This window comes from Gossypium hirsutum, chromosome A10 (genome assembly GCF_007990345.1).
Source record: "Gossypium hirsutum isolate 1008001.06 chromosome A10, Gossypium_hirsutum_v2.1, whole genome shotgun sequence".
Taxonomy (NCBI): domain Eukaryota; kingdom Viridiplantae; phylum Streptophyta; class Magnoliopsida; order Malvales; family Malvaceae; genus Gossypium; species Gossypium hirsutum.
This window is the reverse complement of record NC_053433.1, coordinates 58,667,060-58,678,073: the sequence shown is the minus strand read 5'-3', so window position 1 is coordinate 58,678,073 and position 11,014 is coordinate 58,667,060. Positions and strand designations below refer to the sequence as shown.

The following is an 11,014-nucleotide window of genomic DNA, read 5'->3' as shown; positions in this document are numbered from 1 at the left end:
CCGAAGGAGTTGGTGGAGCTGAAAGCCCAAATTCAAGAGTTATTGGATAGAGTTGCTTAAGGATTATGACTGTGGGATTGAGTATCACCCAGGAAAAGCTAATGTGGTGACTGATGCCCTAAGTCGTAGAACTGTATCTGATATGAGAGCCATGTTTGCTCGTTTGAGTCTGTATGATGACGGTAGTTTGTTAGCAGAACTGCAAGTTAGGCCGACTTGGGTGGATGAGATTAAGGAAAAACAGTCGAGGGATGAGTCCTTGGTTTCTCGATTCCGGCAGGTTAAGAATGGGGATACTTCTGAGTTCAAACTGAACAGTGAAGGAGTTCTGTGTTACCGAGGTAGATTTTGTATTCCGAAGGACTCTGACTTGAGGTAAGCAATTCTGAAAGAAGCTCATGGAGGTCTGTGTGCTATGCATCTTGGAGGGAGTAAAATGTATCGCGACTTAAATTAGTTGTATTGGTGGCCTGGATTGAAGCGAGAGGTAACGAAAGTTGTGGGAAAATGTCTGACTTGTCAGCAAGTGAAAGCTGAACATCAATTACCTTCCGGACTTTTGCAGCCAGTGAAAGTACCACTTTGGAAGTGGGAGAGGGTAACCATGGATTTTGTGAGTGGGTTACCCTTGACACCGTCGAAGAAGGACTCAATTTGGGTAATTGTGGATAGGTTGACTAAATCTGCTCATTTCATACCTGTCCACACTAATTATTCACTTCAGAAGTTAGCCAAATTGTATGTGGCGGAAATAGTGCGACTTCACGGAGTGCCAGTGTCGATTATTTCTGATCAAGATCGTAGATTCACATCTCGATTTTGGAAAAAGTTGCTTGAGGCATTGGGTACGCGGTTGAACTTTAGTACAGCCTTTCATCCTCAAACTGATGGTCAGTCGAAAAGGGTTATTCAGATTCTAGAAGACATGTTAAGGGGAGGCGTTATCGACTTTCGAGGCAATTGGGAGGATTACTTACCATTGGCAGAGTTTTCATACAACAACAGTTATCAGGAAAGTATTTGAATGGCCCTTATGAGGCACTGTATGGGCGAAGATGTCGTACACCTAGTTGTTGGACCAAGTTGGGTGAACGACAGGTTTTTGGACCTGAGTTGGTGGCATATACTGAGGAGAAGGTCAATTTGATTAGAGACCGGTTGAAGGAAGCATCTGATAAACAAAAGTCATATGCAGATTTGAAGCGTAAGGAAATTGAGTACTCTATGGGTGATATGGTCTTCTTGAAGGTTTCACCTTGGAAGAAAATATTAAGGTTTGGGAGGAAAGGCAAGTTAAGTCCGCGGTTCATTGGGCCTTATCGGATTCTTAAGCGAGTGGGTCCAGTAGCTTATTAGTTGGAGCTACCTCCAGAGTTGAATAGGATTCATGATGTTTTTACGTCTCCATGTTAAGGCGGTATCGTTCTGACCCTACTCATGTTGTGTCGGTTGCAGAGATCGAGGTCCAAACAGACTTGACTTTTGAGGAAGAGCCTGTGCAGATTTTGGATCGAGATGTTAATATTTTGAGGAGGAAATCAGTTCCGCTAGTAAAGGTGCTGTGGCATAATCATGGCAGAGAGGAAGCTACTTGGGACCCAGAAGTGGCGATGCGTCAACAATATCCTCATCTGTTTGATTTAGGTAAAATTTCGAGGACGAAATTTCCTTAAGGAGGGTAGAGTTGTAACGCCCCAATTTTTGGGTTTTCTGCGTTTTTGTGATTTTTAAAATTTGTATGTGTTCTGGTTGGTTAAAATATATATTTTAGTAGGTTAGTGGGCCTTTGGAAAGCCCAAACTTAAGTTAAATCCGTGGTAGTCTTCAGAATTTTAATTTTATGAACAGGTGATGCAATTGGCATTTGGGCTTTTAAGAGAAAAGGGGTAAAAGATGACACAAAAAGCAGTGTGGTGTAGTGGCAAGGTGGCGCCACTTAGGGGACAAGGAAGTGACGTCATAGAGGAAGCAAGGGGTCTAAGGTTCAAGTCTTGGCTCTTGCAATATATTTTGGTTTTTCTTTTCAATAAATCTAGAAGCAAGTAGGTGCGCTTTAAAGTTTAATGTGCTGGATTTATGACACAAATGAGTTGATGGCCTAGTGGTGGTGGCGTGAGTTGGCATGTGAGAGGACTTTGGTTCGAATCCCTTGGCACGCAAAGGTTGATTATTTTGCTATGTTGGGACGGCAAGAGTTGGTGTTGGTTTTAAATTCTGGTGATGGAGGGATCCCACATCGAGAAGCTAACATAAGAGTAAATGGAGAGCTGGCTTTAAATAGAGCAAACCATGAGGAGAGTAGGCATACCCTTCTTGGCTGATCCCTTTCGCTTTGTGACATGCTCGTTTGGGTTGGGCGTCAGCTAAGAGTGTTTGGAGCGCGGATTAACTGTAGTCTCCTAACAGGTGTGTATTTCTCATTACTCTAGCAGTAGGACGGCTATTTTGGGTCGCGATTGGCTAAAATGGGCCATGTGGTCCCAATGGGTCCGTAGGCCCAAGTGGATAAGTTGTAGAATTACTAAAATACCCATGTAGGGTAGGACTACCGATTTACCCCTGGAGGGTAAAATGACTATTTTGCCCCTCGTGCGTAAAAGACTAACTTGTGTGATGATTGGGTTAGTTGATGTGGATTTATGTTAGTTATCATTAATTCGTAAGTCTAATTTGTTAGTGATCGATTGTAGGATTATCACGTGGGAGATATCGTTATCAATCATCATCAAGCAGGTGGGTAAACGACACCCTCCCTTAGACTGAATCGGTAAAAGCTGAAATACCGAAACGTTGGTATTTTGTGAACTCGCGAGCGTGTGAGCGCTCGTGAGACAGTTGTTAATGAATATGGTGCATTTGGATGATTAGAGTGCAGAGTGTGCATTTTCGTGCACAACAGTATTTTTGGGCTTAATGGGCCGAAAGTGGGCCAATGGGCCAACGGCCCCACTTTGGTAAAAAGATGAGGTAAGTACTTCTGATTACTTGGTAAATGTTAGAATGAGCATGAAACCTTAGTAATAGGTAATAATTACTGAAATACCCTTATGCATGCAAAATTATGATTTTACCCCTAGGGTTATTTTTTCTGAAAAGCATGATGTTCTATTTTTGTATACGTATGCCATGACATATTATTTCTGTTGCATGGGACATGGGTTTATATTGATGGAGGAAGCATTCTAGCAGCCTCGCTGCAATCTGGTGGCCTCGCCACATATATCTATTCTGGTGACTTCGTCACAATATCTGGCAGCCTCGCTGCAATCTGGCGGCTTCGCCACATATATATATACCTGTTCTGGTGGCCTAGCCACAATATCTGTAGCTGGTGACTTCCTCACAATATCTGGCAGCCTCGCAGCAATTTCTGTGGTGTATAGCAGTTGGGTGGGTCGAGTAGTCTCCCCACATGGCGTAAGGCTGGTACGGGGGTGTTATGGATGGCTCTGGGTTAGGATTTCTGCATTCATGATATATTTGTTCTGTGTCTGCTATGGGCCTATGGGTTTCATTCTGATTTTTGTACTGGGACAAGGCCCAGATAAGTCTGACTCTGAGGTTTGATCTATTTTGGGCTATGGTTAGGTTATGTTACACACTGAGTTTACCAAACTCACCCTTTATTTTCATCTATGCAGGAAATCCCCAACCATAGTGGGCTTGGAGCTGTGAGGGATTCAGAGTGGCCACATCATCTGCAAAGTTGGGTTTTCTAAGTTAGTTTATTTTTATTATTTTTATATTTTGATTTAATTTTGGGTTTTAAGTTGTTATAAGGCCGCTATTTAAATTTCTTTTTTCCGCTATGGTTTTATATTCTGATTATATTTATACTATGACGAAACTGCTACTGTTAGGCTACGCGGGTTTTCAAAATTAATGAACGTTTTCAAGACTCAACAAGCACAACAAATGGATAGCCTAAGGATTGATAAACCGGCTTTTCATTCAACCGTTGTTTTTACAAAGACCACCCCAATCACTTAAACCAGCGAATGCATACTAAGTTGTAAGTCCATGTGACACGTCAGATCGGGCCATAACGTCTGGGCCGGGTTTGGGGTGTTTCATTTTCGCAAAAATGACGAAATAGAATCAACTAATCTGATACTTTATCTTTCCCTTGATCTAGATCCGTACGAGGCTTAACTTCATCTAAACAAGAACATTCAATCCATTTGATATTTATTCTATTCAATTCAGTCCAAAATACATAATTTTGTAAAATTACACTTTTACACCTAATATTTTAACTTCTTTACAATTTAGTCTTTTAGCCCGTAAATTGAAATTAATGCAATTTAATCCACATATTATGCTAGCTGAATTCACTATAAACCGATGGCAACTCATACAACTCATTATTTCACAATTTTACCATGTATTTTTACACATTTTACAAATATGTCCTTAATTAAAATTTTCAAGAAAAATCATTTTAGAAAAGTTTTTTATTTATCAACAAAGATTCATTTTCTTCCATCAAACATCATTAATCACATACACATATTCATGGAAAAACCCTAACCTTTTAATAATTTTGCAAATTAGTCTCTGGGTTTACTAGATGAAGCTACAACCTCAAAAACATAGAAACCATTAAAAAAACAAGATGAAAAATACTCACCATGCACCAACTTTAGCTTAGCCGAACCTAACAATCTTCCATGGAGTTTTCTAAGCTTCAATTTCGGTCGTTGAAGGCATTTTACAAGATGATATTTTATTATTATTACTTAACTTTTTATCATTTTACTTAAATGACCTTATGAATTAACCTATAAAACACTTAATAATATGTTCATAAAAGTCCACTCATAGTAACAATGGTCGAATTACCACATAAATCCCTTAATCATTTAATTACAATGCCATTTGGTACCTTTAACTTATAGAACTCTAGTTTTGCACATTTTACGATTTAGTCCTTTTTACTAAATTAAACATGCAAACGATAAAATTTCTTAACGAAATTTTTATACGACACTACTAACATACCATAGAAATTAAAATAAATATTTTCACGTCAGATTTCTGGTCCCAAAACCATGTTCCAAATTCACTAAAAGCGGGTTGTTACATGTCCCCTGTAGGTTTTAATGCATGCAAGTCAGGCTGTTACACGGCCTAGCAACGACCTGACTCACAGGCGTGTGTGGCTATTTTGAGAGTTACACGGCTTGGAACACAGGCGTGTGGTTTGGCCGTGTGACCCAACTCAGAGAGTTAGACAGGTGAAGACACGGGCTGGGACACGGCCGTGTGTCCCTATTTTGACTGTTACAGGGCCTGAGACACGGGCGTGTGTCTCAGCCGAGTGAGGCATATGGCCTGGCAAAATGGCCATATGATCCCTGCAGTCAAAATTTTCTAACTTTTTCTTAAACTTTCCAAATGTTTCCAATTTAGTCCCAAATTGTTTCAAATGTATTTCTAAGGCCTCAAGGGCTTGATTTAGGGATGATATGCATGTGAATGAATGGTTTATGTCATGTTTATATTGAAGTATGAAATGTATATTGTAATGTTCCACTTGTATGATAATGCTCTGTAACCCTAATCCGGTGACGGATACGGGTTAAGGGTGTTACACTTCCTCCCCTTTGCCATTTCCCTTTCATTCTCCTTTCTCCTTTCTCCCTCTATTCGACCATCGTTCCACATGCCCCCGTCACAGCCACATTCTCACCGACCGCACTTCCATTGACCACCATCATCGTTGCCCTTAGCACCGTTTTGGCCCTCCCTATTTATTATTTATATATTATTTATTTCTCTAATTATGATTTTTGGTTCATTATTATTTTTTATTAGTACTATTTTTATTACTGTTACTGTTACTATTCTTATTCATACTAGTATTAGTATTATTAGCTGTACTACTGTTATTATTATTACTATTTATCTTATATTCTTATTATGTTTATTATTAGTGTAAAGCTCTTAGTATTAACTCTTTTAGTTCATTTAATTTTTTTTATGCTTTATTAGTGTTAGTTTTAGTTCCAATTTAGACTAGATTTTAGTTCTATTAGTTAAGTGCTTCAGTGTTCGTCCTAAGATGATTTATTTTGATTCGTTCACTGATTAATTTACCTATTCGATTAGCTTAGCTTATTTGTAATTCTAATTATTCTGGTTTGATATTTGATCTTTATCTTTTATTTTAGGTACATAATGACAAACATGAGAGGTGATAAACCGTAATTTATACATATTTTTATCCCATGCTTAGCACATTTATGGATGGTTTCTCCTTAGAATTAGTGAATTCGATGCTCCTAATCCTTTAATTTCATGTTTTATACTTAGGTGAGCATGGGAGAGTAAAAAGAGCGAGAAACGAACCGAAAACGAAAAAAATGGACCCACGTGAAAAATCAACACAGCCTGGACTTTCTTACACAGGCGTGTCCCTGCCAAGCCCAAGCATAACCCTATTCAGAAAAGTCCAATTTTGGGGGCTCTTAGGCATTCGAAAGCCTATTTAAACACTTGAGGAGGCACTTAGAAGGGGGGTGCAGAGTAGGAAGCAAGGAATTGCTCGAGGAAAGCTGATTGATCCATCTCAGAAGCCAGATTCATCATCAATACTGAAGATCTCCCTTCAAGTTCCTTCGGGATTTTTTGATTTTCTTATGTTTTGTTATCTTTATGCTTTTGAGATGTTTTCTTCCAAAAGTATGAACTAAACCCCCTAAATACCTTAGAGGAATGAAACCTAAGACGGATCTTGTTACTACTATCTGAATTGTATGATAAATATTTGACTTATTCTTAATTATGTGTTCTTAATTCTTGTTTTGATATTCCAGGATATTGATTCAAGTTAAACTCTTATTTAGAGGAGGAATAGACCTTGTCTAAGAGTAAATTTGACATAATTAAGTGGAGTTGATTGCAGGCCTAGAGATAAGGTGAGAAGATTTTGCCACATTAGGGTGGAACCTAATAAGGCAATCCATAGATCGAGTTAATGCAATTCTAGGGTGTTAATTAGAAAGAGATTTCAATTATTCAACCTAGGGTTAGACATTATTAGTCTCGAGAGAGATAATAATATAACTTAGGCATTTTTACTGTTCAAGTCAAATGAATAAATCGTTCAATTCAGAGTCGAATAACAAGTGAAATCTAGGTGGATTTTTCCTTAGGTATTGTCTTAATCAATCAAATTTTCCCAAAAGTATTTTCCAAAATTTTCTTTCTGTGCATTCTTAGTTAATAATTAGTTTAGGTAACTAAACCTCTTAATTTTTAGGCTAGATAATAATAAGAAAGTAAATACTAGTACTCGTAGTTCCTTTGGGTTCGACAATCTGGTCTTGTTGAACTATACTACTATTCGATAGGTAGACTTGCCTTAATCGTGATAATAAGTTAGTCTCAAGAACGATCCTTCCATAAATCTTTAATACCTGTCACGAATATCACGTATCAAGTTTTTGGCACCGTTGCCGGGGAACTAGGATATTAGGAACACTCAATTTTTATTTCTTTAGCCTTTTTACTTTTATTGTAATTTAAACTTTTATTTTCTTTTCTAATTCTTCATTTATTTTCTTCTAACAGGTTTTTCTAGTTATGACCAAAAGAAACCCGTCAGGACCATTACTGTTTGATAGTGAGCTCAATCGCACAGTTCGCATAAATTGAAGAGAAATAAGGCAAAGCTTACGATACACAGAGGAAGAGCAAGAGGACGATACTTCAATCACAACCGAGGAGATGGCTGAAAACTAAGAATATCCGCTACCTCCTGCGATTGCTGTTAATCCGAATCTTGCTCCGCGCACTATGTATGATTATGCTAAACCTTCTTTAACAGGAACTGAATCGAGCATAGATAGACTTGATGTAGCTGCAAATATTTTTGAACTGAAACCTAACACAATTCAAATGATACAGCAATTTGTTCAGTTTGATGGTTTGCAAGACGAAGATCCCAATGCTCACTTGGCAAATTTCTTAGAATTTTGTGACACTTTTAAAATAAATGGCATTTCTGATGACGCCATTCACCTTTGGTTATTCCATTTTTCATTGAGAAACAAAGCTAAAAAGTGGTTGAATTCGTTACCACGGGGGTCAATCACTACTTGGGAACAAATGACCGAAAAGTTTTTATTAAAATATTTTTCGCCGGCTAAAACGGCTAAATTACGTAATGATATCTCGTCTTTTGTGTAGATGGATTTAGAAACACTCTACGATGCATGGGAGAGATACAATGACCTCTTGAGAAGATGCCCTAACCATGGGTTACCACTCTGGTTACAGGTTCAAACCTTTCATAATGGCCAGAATCCTTCGACTCGGCAGATGGTTGACGCAACTGCTGGCAGAACCATCTATAATAAGACATCTAAATATGCCTATGAATTTATAGATGAGATGCCACTGAATAACTATCAGTGGCAAGTCATGAGGACAAAGCCAATGAAAACAGCCAGCATTTATAACGTCGATTCAGTCACCATGCTCTCTAATCAGGTAGAACTCTTAAATAAGAAAATTGATGGTTTCCTTAGTTCTTCACAAGTTCACTCAGTAATGCAGTGCGAAGCGAGTGGAGGTGGATCAAGCAGTTCAGAATACCCACCTTATGGCCACAACATAGAGAACCAGTAGTTAAATTACATGGGTAACAATCCTCGATCTCAACACAATCCTTATAGCAATACTGACAATGCAGGTTGGAGGAACAACCCAAATTTTTCATGGGGAGGCCAAGGGAATCAGAGACCACCACCTCCAGGCTCCCAACAACCACCCTACCAGCAAGAGGAAAAGTCAAACCTTGAGGAGATGCTAAAAAAATTCATCTCAGTGTCAGAAACTCGTTTTCAGAATACCGAGACAGCACTCAAAAATCAACAAGCATCAATCCAGGGGCTCAAAACTCAGATTAGACAGCTTGCCAAGCTGATTTCTGAACGACCACAAGGTAGTCTGCCAAGCAACACTGAATCTAACCAAAGGGAGCAACTCAACGCGCCTACCATTCAAGATGAGGAAGGGTTAGTTGAAAAACCAAGGCCAGAAATGGTCGTAAGCGAAGGTAAGAATGAGGTAGGTCAAGATGACCCAAAGCCGATGAGTACAAAATATAAACCTCATGTGCCATACCCTAATGCGATAAGGAAAGACCGATCAAACGAACAATTTGGTAAATTCCTTAAACTTTTAAAGAAACTACATATTAACTTACTGTTTATTGAAGCCCTTTCGCAGATGCCAAACACAGTCAAGTTTTTAAAGGACCTTTTGAAAAATAAACGAAAGTTGGATGAGGCGTCGCATGTGGAGTTGAATGTAATTTGCACAGTAATATTACAGAATAAGCTACCCAACAAATTGAAGGATCAAGGGAGTTTTACGATTCCTTGTTTACTTGGTAGTTTAGATGTTCATCATGCATTGGCTGACTTAGGGGCAAACATTAATGTTATGCCTTATAAAATGTTTTTACAACTAGGTCTTGGGAAACCCAAACAAACTAGGATGAGCATTCAATTGGCTGATAAAACCATTATATTTCATAAGGGTATCATTGAAGATGTTCTTATTAAGATCGATAAATTTATATACCCAGTAGACTTTGTTGTTCTAGACATGGAAGAGGATAGTAACGCACCTTTAATTTTAGGACGACCATTTTTAGCGACTGCTAGAACTATTATTGATGTTGGTACAGGTGAACTCACACTTCGTGTGGAAGATGAAACAATCACTCTTCAAGCTTGTAATTCGAGTAACACATCAAAAATTAAAGGTGGTTGTATAAATCATTCTACTAGTACTGATCACGTGGTGAAACCTTCTGTGTAGGAAATAGTTACGAAGAACGTATATGAGCTACGTTCAAACAACAACAACGGACCTATCTATGAAGAATAGAGGCTACAAATCGAGGAACTAGATGAATGGTGGACACAGAAACTAAGAACACCCGATAAGCCGAAACCAAGCCAGGATGAGTTCAATACCTCACCAAATCAACTAAATGTTAGAGACAAAGTACTACTAGATGTAGCAAATCCTCGCATTACCACTTCTGAACCTAATGAAGAAATTCCTCTTACGGTACTCAGTATTTTCCCATATGGTATAGTCGAGGTAAATCATCTTAAATTCAACACATTTAAGGTAAACAATACTCGTCTTAAACCTTATGTTGATAAAGTTTATAGCAAGGACGAGGAGTGTAAACTCCTCGCTTTACCTTGACCATGCAAAAGTGAGGTAAGTCGAGCTTAGACTATAAATAAGCGCTTCTTGGGAGGCAACCCAAGCATTAATAGTGTTAATTTCTTTAAAATTTTAGTTTTTAACATCTAACATACTAACCGAATGATGGAATGCAGACTTTCTAAAGACCACACGGCCATGAACACGAGCGTGATTAGGCTGTGCGAAAACAAGGTAAGATTTTTTCCCCAACACGGGATACGATAAGTTGCCACGGCCGTGCAACATGGCCGTGGGCGAAACTGCCAAAACAACACAGTCGTACGACACGCCCGTGGTTAAAGATCGTGGTTGAAACTGAGAATGTAACATGGGCATGAAACATGCCCGTGCCATCCACCCGTGGTCGACACTGTCACAATAACACGGGCGTGTGCTTGCATACACAGGAGTGGGAGAAGCGATCGAAGATTGACATAGCCGTGCAACATGGCCGTGTACACCAATGCTCCCAATTCGAAACCCACGAAATGCACGGGCTGAAATGAAGGCACATGGGCGTGCCATACGGCCGTGTGCCCCAATTTCTCTATAAACACCTATTATCTATTTTAGTTTTATCTTTATTTTTTATATTACTTTTTATTTCCTATTAATACTATTTTATCTTAAGTTTGTACAACCTTTTTTTTCGACTATTTCACTACGAGTAAACATGCTTCATTATATTCCTAAAAAGTTCCTGATTTTATCACAGTTATAAAGAGCTCCAAAGCTCACTATTACTCAGGAACTTGAAACTCCACTAGGAAAGGTTCTC

The 11,014-nt window shown here is 38.7% G+C and overlaps 1 non-coding gene across 1 annotated transcript; it reads right to left on the bottom strand.

Annotated features, from left to right (window-relative positions):
* Window positions 1–8,160: 8,160 nt before the first annotated feature.
* LOC121208786 (small nucleolar RNA R71) lies at window positions 8,161–8,267 on the bottom strand. Its single transcript, XR_005903910.1, has one exon. It is a non-coding gene; the product is annotated as a small nucleolar RNA R71 (small nucleolar RNA).
* Between the last annotated feature and the right edge of the window lie 2,747 nt (window positions 8,268–11,014).